At 40.7% G+C, this 11,089-nt stretch overlaps 1 long non-coding RNA gene across 1 annotated transcript; it reads right to left on the reverse strand.

Annotated features, from left to right (window-relative positions):
* Nucleotides 1-5,389: 5,389 nt before the first annotated feature.
* Nucleotides 5,390-7,128, reverse strand: LOC143303667 (uncharacterized). The gene is made up of 3 exons (XR_013060186.1): nucleotides 6,740-7,128; nucleotides 5,554-6,484; nucleotides 5,390-5,453 (listed from the first exon to the last, which is right to left on the reverse strand). It is a non-coding gene; the product is annotated as an uncharacterized LOC143303667 (long non-coding RNA).
* Nucleotides 7,129-11,089: the final 3,961 nt, after the last annotated feature.

The following is an 11,089-nucleotide window of genomic DNA, read 5'->3' on the forward strand; positions in this document are numbered from 1 at the left end:
TCTTGATTAATATATATATTTAACAAATATTTAAGAAACAATGGCGAGTGTAGTGGAATCGTTGGACGAAGAAATGGTTTTGACATTGTCGGAAAAGCTTAAAGCATGGGATGCGAACTTTCGCGATATGAGTGCAAAACTCGCCGAATTACAAAGCGGCTTATTCAAACTTAAAACAAAACAAGAACCTAAAACACCCGTATCGCCGCCGACAACGCAACAAGAGACGGTCCAGCCGAGTGGACATACCCAGCCAATTAAGCTAAAAGATGCGATCGAATCGGTGCCAGTGTTTGACGGATATCGACCATCGGTATTCCACTTTTTAAGACCTTGTGAGCGCGCGCGAAATATGATTCCCAGATATCAAGAACCTCAATTGGTAAAATTGTTAGTAAATAAGCTCCGTGGACACGCGCTCCTCGCCATCGAAGACACAGAATTAATGAGTCTAAACGATTTCGGAAACAAATTAAAGGATCTATTCGGCCCAAAGAAATCTCTTAACGAATATAAAGGGGAATTAGGAACGATATTTCAACGACCCGGGGAGACATATTACATTATATGGATCGCGTTAGAAATCTTAGATTGGCAATAATGGACGGAGAAAGAGGCGACTACGGCATCATATCCCCCGATATCCAAGATACTATAGATTGGGAAACGAAAGAAGCTTTCGTTAAAGGACTTCCGAACGAGGTATATGTGCGAGTAAAAATAGCAGGGTACCATACTTTAGAAGATGCGTATCGTCAAGCCGTCAAAGCAACACACGAATTGAAACAAATAACCGATAGAACGCGACCCCAACGACCGACACCCTCGAACTATTACAGACGCGACAACGCACATCCTTTGAACACTAACAACAATATCAGGAACAACCGCCAAGATCGAAGATCGCTACCTCCATCGCAGAATTTTTTGAATTCTACAAGACAAAATATCACGTGTAACTATTGCAAAAAACCCGGGCATCTAGTGAAAGACTGTTACAAATTTAAAGCCCGAGTAGATGCCGGATTAATCGTACCCTATGCTTCGAGACCATCGGGAAACCAAACACGTCCTTCGGGAGAATGGGGCGAGCCACGAAGGAACGATACGCCGAATCGCCCAAGAGTACAGGCGGCAACCAGGCGACCGGCGCCGACGGCAACAAACACAACAAGGACAGCCACCCCCGCGATATAGACTCCACCACCCATAACGAGAGACAGAGCGAGCGCAATGCCGACCATAAGATCGAACGAACAACCACTAAATATTGTGGGGGTGTCATCCCACAATCAAACGAGGTCACAGACAGAGAATCCAGAATCTCAAGGCAAAAGGAAAAGAGTGAAGCACAAGCAACCGGCGAAGGAAAATCATCAGGAGTTGAATTCAGATTCGGAAGGCGACCTCTCCGAATTATTTCAATAAAATTTAACGATTCCCCAACGACCCCAACTGCACGAATAGTTTCCCCAGAACTAAAGACTAAGACGAGTTTATTATTAGACTCTGGATCGGAAATCAACATTATCAAGAAACCTGCTTTACTCGATTCAGCCATCATCGACGAAAAGGAATCAATCGAAGTGCGAGGAATTACGGCAACGAACCTGGTCTCCCTAGGGCAGACGGTAATACAGGTTGCGGGCCATCCGGTTGTTTTTCATGTAGTCGATGATTCATTGCTAATCGATCAAGACGGAATCCTAGGATCCGAATTTTTTGCAGGTTGTAAGGCTCGTTTAGATTATGAGGGAAAACATATCAGATGGGGAAATATTTATATTCCCTTCGATACTAAAGAAAAAATAATTATACCGAAGCGAAGTTCAATAACGTGTTCGATTAATATCGCTAATCCAGAGATAAAAGAGGAATTTATTCCAAGAATCGAGCCGAACAAGGGAATCTATTTTGGTAATGCAGTTGTGAGGAATCATAAAGGAAAAGGTTACATAAGAGTAATAAATACTACTTCGAGAGATTACGTATTTACAACGCCAACGATGGTAATTAAAGAATTTGAAAATCCCCCCCCCCCCGCCCCCGCTTCCTAGGACATCGTGCAATACAGTTCTAAGATCGGAGGAAAGTAGATACGATAAAATAAATGAGTTACTACGACTCGAACATTTGAACGAAGAAGAAAAGGAAAATGCTAAAAAATTGATTCGTAATAATCAAGATAGGTTTCATATTCCAGGAGATACATTGCAAGCAACCGAAGTTCTGGAACATAGGATAATTACAACGGATAATATACCCATCAATACTAAACAGTATCGATATCCACCAATACATCGAGAAGAAATAAATCGACAGGTCCAAGAACTACTAGATACGGACGTAGTGGAACCATCAATATCTCCATATAACTCCCCGTTATGGATTGTGCCCAAAAACCCGATTCGCAAGGAAATAAGCGCTGGAGATTAGTCATCGATTATAGAAAATTGAACGATAAAACGATTGGCGATGCCTTCCCACTACCCAACATTACAGAAATATCGGATCAATTAGGAAGTGCAAAATATTTTTCCACGTTTGACTTGGCATCGGGCTTTCACCAGATCCGTATGTCACAGGAAGATGCCCACAAAACTGCATTTTCGACACCATACGGGCATTTTCAATTCAAAAGAATGCCCTTTGGATTAAAAGATGCCCCAGCAACATTTCAACGTTTGATGAATTCAATATTATCTGGTCTGCAAGGAATAGAACTATTCGTCTATCTGGATGACATAGTGATTTATTCCACGTCTCTCCAAGAACACGAAATTAAATTTAATAAATTAATGGAAAGACTGAGGAAAGCTAAATTACGACTACAACCTGATAAGTGCGAATTTTTACGACACGAGGTGAATTATTTAGGACATATAATTAGTGAGGATGGCGTGAAACCCGACCCAAAGAAAGTCGAAGCCGTATCAAAATTTCCACGACCAAAGAGGGCGAAAAATATCAAACAATTTCTGGGACTAGCAGGATATTACAGAAGATTTATACCCCGATTTCCCCAGGGTCGCGAAACCATTGACACAACTATTAAAGAAAGACACTCCCTTTAAATGGACAGAAAATCAAGAAAACGCATTCAATAATTTAAAGACAGCGTTAGTGACGAAACCCATCCTGCAATATCCAGACTTTTCTAAACCCTTTAACCTTACTACAGACGCATCAGGATATGCAATAAGCGGTGTACTGAGTCAAGGGCCAATCGGAAAGGATTTGCCGATTGCGTATGCCTCGAGGCTATTAAATCCCGCCGAGCAAAACTACTCTGCCATAGAAAAGGAGTGTCCGGCAATTGTTTACAGCGCAATGCACTTCCGACCGTATCTTTACGGAAGAAAGTTTACCATCGTAACCGATCATAAACCTTTAGTGTGGATGCATTCTATCAAAGATCCTACTTCAAGAATTTGGAAATGGAAATTAAAGTTATCGGACTTCGAATTTGATATTGTATACAAAGAAGGCAGGGCGAACGCAAACGCAGACGCATTATCTAGGAACCCTCCGGAAGTTTGTTTACCAATCAGAAAGAGAGAGGAAGTCTCACCGATTCGCTATCCTGTCTCAAAAAGATTCGAAATAGATACGTCAACCGAAGACTCTCCCATATTCGAAGCTAAACCACACGTCTTGCCTCAATCCAGTGATTCTAAAAATCAAGGAAAGGGTTTTACCCGAAAACATTTTACAATACAAGAAACCCCCATAAAATATTTAGGCCAAGCATTAGCAGAAATCGATGTAAGTACAGATAGAGAAATAACCAATCGAGAAAAAGAAGGCACGGATACAACAAGCGAAAAAGAGACCTCCACTGTAATTCCAGAACTAATTCAACAACGAGAAAAGGACACGAGACCTACGATAATTGCGGAACTAAGAATTTCAGAAACCCGAGACTCAATTGCGAGAGTAAATGACCATAAAGTAGTATTTATAGATATACATGGCAATCCGATAGATAAAGGAGCCTTAGAAATGAAGGAAACGGGAAAATTACCTCGTTATGAAGATTTAATGTTAGAAAAAGCAAGATTGAATTACGATTCTGGAAAATACATTGTATTCCTACCGATAAAGGAAAATAGAAATATTCCAATAACACCAGAAAATTTATTAAACTCGCTAAGATCTCTATTAGACGCAGTAAATGAAGAACAGTTAACTTCGTTCAGCATTAGCAAAGGAAACTTGGAGGAAATACCCTGGCGATATACAATCAGAAAATTAAAGGAAATATTTATGGAAAAAACCTTAACCATCACCATTTGCACTGGGGAAGTAATTACCCCATCTGTGGAAGCGCGGAACAACATAATACGAGAAAAACATGAATCAAGCGTAGCAGGACACAAAGGAATAACAAAAACTTATCAAAGAATACGACAACATTACTATTGGGAAAATATGAAAAAGGAAATTCAAGATTACGTAAGAACATGTAAGGAATGTCAATTGAAGAAACTCACAAGAATAAAAGCAAAGCAACCAATGGTACTTACAGACACACCAGGTAAAGCGTTCGATAAGGTTAGTATGGATATTATAGGTCCATTACCAAAAACCCAAAAGGGAAACGAATATATATTAACCATCCAAGACTTATTAACAAAATACTCAATTGGGATTCCACTAGGAGGAATCTCTTCAGCCGAGATAGCGGACGTTTTTGTAAAGCGATTTATTTGTCGTTTCGGGTCACCGAGAGCTATTCTCACTGATCAAGGAACGAACTTTACATCCTCACTAATGAAGAAAGTAGCAAAGAGATTCCGCATCAAACAATATACCACGACGGCATATCATCCACAAAGTAACGGTTCAATCGAAAGATCTCACCACGTGCTGATAGAATATCTCAAATTATACATTGAAAATTCCAAAAATTGGGACGAATGGGTAGAATTAGCTATGTTTTCCTATAATACCTCTGTACACGAAGGAACGAAATTCTCCCCGCACGAATTAGTTTTTGGACATCTAGCCAGAGAACCTACTGGTGAAGTAATAATCGAAGAGAACATGGAACCAACTTACGCAGAATATCTCGAAGATCTGTTCGATAAAATTAACACCGTACAACGAATGGCAAGAGAAAATTTGATAAAATCCAAACTAAGATCAAAAGAATATTACGACCGACGAATCAACCCCCAAGATTTTAAAATAAGAGATTCGATATATTTACTAAAAGAACCCAGTAAAGGAAAATTCTCCGATCAATATACTGGACCATACAAAGTGCTAGAAATCTTGCAGAACCAAAACGTCAAGATCGAAGTAAAAGGGATTCCGCGAACGGTGCATTTAAACAAGTTAAAACTAGCGCATAATCGAAATAAGCAATGAATAAAGCGATTTCAGTGGGCAACGTAGTGCGGTAGTATATGTTATAGTGCTGTTCGTCGAATAATACAGATATCGAACACCTAAAAGGAAAAAGGAAAATTATTATACGTGTTTCAATTATTGCTTAAATATAAAACGTGTTAACTCAATGAACAATTAACTAGTGAAAGTGAAAGTTACCTTGTGAACAAGTGATCAACATACAAAAAAGTGTACGTGCAAGTATAGGTTATGGATCGTTGTTCGTGGAACACAATGTATGACAGCTACCTAAAATAAGTGAATAAATTAGTTTCAATTGTCTCGGTGCAAAATACAAGGTTACTAAATGTTATAACTATATTATGGATAAATCAAAAGGAGGTGTAACACTGTTCGTCGAATAATACAGATAGCGAAAACCTAAAAAGAAAAAGGGAAAATTATTATGTGTACTCCAATTATTGTTTGAATATACAACATGTCGATTCAATAAATAATTAAAAGAGGGGAAGTGAAAGTTACCTTGTAAACAAGTAATCATCATACAAGAAGGTCTACATGCAAAATAGGTTATGGCTCCCTGCTTGCGGAACACCATGTACCAGCTGAAAATAAACGAACGAATTAACTTCAATTGCCTTAATGCAAAGAGCAGCATCGCTAAATGTTATAACTGTGCTGTGGAGGCGTGACACTGTTCGTCGAATGACACAGATAGCGGAAACTTGGAAAAAGAAAAGAAGTTTATTACGAGTGTTCCAATTACTGTCTGAATGTAAAACGTGTTAGTTCAACGAATAACGAAAACAGTGAAAGTGCAACTTACCTCGTGAACAATCAATCACCATACAAGGAAGTGTACATGCATGGATTTTGTAGATTAACAAGAAGAAATAAAATAGCTGATAAATATAGAAAGTGGTTAGAAAATAATTAAGATAGATTAATTGAGAGTTAGTAATAAATATAACCGGAGTAAAAGGATATTTTATTATGTATTAATCTACGTAGTATTGTTATATTATTATATCTAACATGTAGAAATGGATTTTGTACCCATATATGTATATAATTCCAATCCAAGTAGTATTCATAATATTTATTTTCACTGATAACAAGTACGAAAAACCTAAAATAAAACAAAGGTTTTAACAATAAAAAAAAACAAAAAAAAAAGAAAAAGGGGAAGAAGAAAAAAAAGAAGAAAAAAAAGGAAAGAAAAAAAATATAATATATATAAATATAAAATTTTCTTTTTCTATAAAAGGATATTCCTATTTCTGATAAACTCGAGAAATGAAAACATTATACAATGATACACTGACGCAAAGATACACCACACAGAAGAAACTAATAGAGAAGGCTTTAAGCTTGGCAAACTTACCGCCCGACGAATTTGCATACACCATAACCAAAACCCAGGACACATGGCTTTGATTGTTATTTAATAAGGTTTTGGGTTTATAAAATAACGATTCGCTTAGATTCGTTTTCTCCAATATATTTCAGTCTTATAACACGTCTTACCACACAGTAATCTCCAAGTCAATAGAACAACGTGGTCGACTTCTAAGACAAAAGAGCGTCGTTAGAAGTCGTACCAACTTAGCTTGTAGTAAGCAGCGATCGTACCAACTTAACATTTCTCAACACTCCCCTTTGATCGCTAGTTTCTACAAGCCCCATAGCTTTGGTAAATTGCTGAGTCTTAATCCTATTTAGGCCTTTGGTGAGAATGTCAGCCACATTCTCAGGACTAGGTACATAAGTATAATCTAGTATCCCCCTCGATACGCAGTTCTTAACGTAAAAGTAACGCACTTGGACGTGCTTAGAACTCTCAGCAACTATTTCGTCCTTTGACCATGAAATAGCTCCGATATCATCGCAGAATATCTTGCAGGGGCGAGGGCAATATGACAGTCGACCCAATTCCTTTAACAGTAAAGAAATCCACACTGTTTCCCTTGCTGCTTCCTGCATTGCCACAAATTCCGCTTCGCACGTCGATTGAGCTATAATCGGTTGTTTTTTGGATAGCCAGGATATCGCACCACCAGCGAGTATGAACACATACCCGCTCCTGGATTTCCTGTCTACCGTACAACCCGCAAAATCCGAGTCGCAAAACACCTTCAGAGGTTGCCCGGTCCTTTGGTATACTAACTTCAAGTCTTTGGTCTTTAGTAAATATCTGAATACCCGCTTCACTGCTTTCCAATCGGATACAGTCGGATTCGCGCATCTTTGGCTTAGTTTCCCTATTGCACACGCAACATCAGGACGACTTACAGTAGCTACATACATTATGTGCCCCACAGCTTGTTCATATAATTTACTGTCGAAAGGCTCATCACGTTCAATATCAAAACCAGCCTCACATTCTCTAGCTAGCGGTGTCGACACTCCCACCACCCCAACCTCACGAGTAATGTCAAACAGATCCAGCATTTGACCTATCTGTACAGATTGATCGAATACTACAGTGGTGCTGTTTGGCTTACTCAGGTGGATGGACAGAAATTGAGTGTCTACACCTAGCATTCTAACATCTAATTTGTCCTTAATCCTAGTTTTGAATATCTCAATCCACTCATTCGTCCCAAACACAAGGATGTCGTCCACATACACAGCTACAATAAATTTTTTAGACGCATCCACATACACACATGGACCACTCACGCATGGGTTCAGACTCATACCTCTTAAAATGCTATTGATGTGTCTAAACCACATTCTTCCAGCTTGCTTCAGTCCATACAGGCTCTTTTTGAGCTTACACACAAATTTAGTTCTGTCTTTACCTGGAACTCTAAAGAGTTCTGGTTGCTCCATGTATATATCCTCATCCAGAGGGCTGTTGAGATACGCACATTCCACATCGATGTGCTCGTAAACCCACTCATTTTCCGCACATAGAGCAAGCAGAATTCTTAGAGTTCTGCGTTTTACTATTGGACTAAAGGTTTCTGAATAATCTACTCCAGGCCTCTGCCAGAATCCCCGAGCTACTAGTCTAGCCTTATACCTATCAGGGTCTCTCTTTATCACAAGCACCCACTTACAGTCTATAACGTTTTTATTTAAGGGTCTTTGCACAATGTCCCACACATCTTTACTTTTTAGATTGTCTAGTTCCTTCCTTATTGCATCAGTCCATTTTTGAGCGTCTGGCCCCCTCAGGGCTTCATACACATTCACAGGTACACACACGTTTTGAGCTTTACAAACAGTCGCAGTGTGAGCACAACAATCACATATTCTTGGTTTGTGTAGTCTTGACGACCTCCTCGGCACAAACGGTACACTCACAGTATTCACTGGATTGTCCTCACACGTTAAACTGTCCATAAAGTAGTCGGTTTCCCCTTCGTCGTTTTCTCCGTCACTCTGTGTCTCGACGTCAGTTTCTCCCTATGTTCTCTCCCCTATGTTCAAAGGTTTCTACATCCCATATCCATTCCGAGGACTTATCCTTTATATGGTTCGTTTCCGCCTTAGCGCTCTTGTAGGGAAACGTGTTCTCCTCGAACCTGACATGACAGGATATTATCACCTTTTGGATCTTCGGTAGGTAAATTCTATAACCTTTGACCTGTCTGTCATATCCCACAAATATCCCCTCATCCGCTCTGCTCTCGAATTTTCCTCCACTTGGACTCTTTAGATACCAGACTCTGCATCCAAACACTCTCAGTCTGTTTATCTCCCCTTGGAGGTCACATCCCTTACCCTTCCATAATTCCAGTGGGATCTTGTCTCCGATGGCAGCGGATGGGCATAGGTTTCTTATGTGGCATGTCGTGTTCACAGCCTCCCCCCACAGATAGTCAGGGAGTCCAGATTGGATGAGTAAACATCTGGACATCTCGACCAGGGTTCTGTTCGCTCGTTCGGAGACACCATTTTGTTCAGGGTTTCTAGGAACAGTTTTCCTGTGTAAGATGCCTTTCTCCTTCAGGTAGTTCTCGAAGTTTTCTCCTGTGTACTCACCCCCGTTATCTGTTTGAAGGGCACTTATCTTGGATTGGTGTAAAGCCTCCATCTCCGCCTGGTACTCCTTGAAGCACTTGAGTACTTCATTCTTCCTACTGATGATTCTGACGTGCATGAAACGAGAAAAATCATCTATGAACGTTACGAAATAATTACCTCCGCCCAGCGACTTGCATTGCGTTCTGCCACTAATATCGCTGTGAACTATTTCTAAAGGACGTTGACACATGTGGTGGGCTGTCTTCGGAAATGGTACTTTTGTCATTTTCCCTTTCACGCAGACCCCGCATGGTTCCTCATGTATCCTAGAGCCCTCCTTCACGTTCTTCACAGGGATCTTTCTCATCGCGTCCCCATGTAGATGACCTAACCTCTCATGCCATGACACGATACCTTTGTACGCCTTAGCTTCAATAACCTCGGCGTGGTCGTCATCATTTCCAGGTTCTTCTTGATCGTTCTCCATGGAAACGTTTGCTACATGCCTCTCAGGTGGTATTGTCTCTAGGTAGTACACGTTGTCTCCTACCTTTGAGTTAAATACCACATCCCCATCATCATGTGTGCCGACGGCCTCATCCTTCGTACACACTGTGGTGACGCCTTTCACTGCCAATTGCCTGATCGAGATTAGATTTACATTTAATTCAGGCACCCACAGGGCGTTCGACAAGGATAGACTCCACCCGCCACAGGCTTTGGTCATCTTCACGACGATCGTGCCTTTTCCCTTGACTTCCAGGTACCCCTTACCAATCCGGATCTGTCCAGTCGCAGGCACGAAGTCCACGAACCGATACCTATCCGGGGTCATATGGTTTGAGGCTCCCGAGTCAAGATAGCTGATCCTGTCCCTTTCCACGTGGTTGATAGATGATAAAGCCAGTGTGGAGATAAGTCCCTTGGATCTCGGTTTATCTTCCGATCCTTTCTCCACTTTGTTTTCTGGGTCTTTCTCTTCCTTGTCTTCTTTTCCCTCATGGCAGTTGTACGATATGTGGTCTCGTTTTCCACATTTATAGCATTTTTTATCCTTTGGGTTTTTGTGCTTTTTCTTAGCGCCATCTTGATTTTGTTGGGGCTTGGTCTTCGATTGTTTGCAAGCCGCCATTGCACTGTTCTTCTCGGAGGGACCCATGGCCGCTTCCATTCTCCTTTCCTCAAGTAGGAGATCGGATTTCACGACCCTCGAGGTTAGATTCTTATCGAGTCTTACCGTCCTAAGATATGTCGTGTAGTTTGGGTCCGCCACGAGGCCGGCTAAGATGAAACACGCCATCATGTGGTCTTCGATTCTTAAACCTGCGTTGGAAATTTTTTCGCACAGATCGTATATCTTTCCGCAGTATTTTGCGACGTCCATATCGGGGTTTTTTCTATGGTACCCAGTTCCCGTATGCATAGGACAGTGTCCATCGACGTGGACCTTCCATGGACGTCCTCTAGCGTCTTCCAACAATCCCTCGCTGTCTTCAAGGATTTAATTTCTCCGATATATTCGGGGCGAATATGTCGGAAAAGATATGCACGAACTGATGGCGAACTCATCAACCATTTTCTGAACGACGGATGGAAGAACATGAATAGCAATCCACACAGTGGAACTGTAAAGTATTTGTACGCCACTCAGGAAACCAAACACTGATGCTATCCACCTGTAAACAAACAACATTTATAACTATGCATATAATTTTCACTTATGTTCACCACTATATATATATACACGCATGTTGTAAAG

This window comes from Bombus vancouverensis, chromosome 15 (genome assembly GCF_051014615.1).
Source record: "Bombus vancouverensis nearcticus chromosome 15, iyBomVanc1_principal, whole genome shotgun sequence".
Lineage (NCBI taxonomy): Eukaryota > Metazoa > Arthropoda > Insecta > Hymenoptera > Apidae > Bombus > Bombus vancouverensis.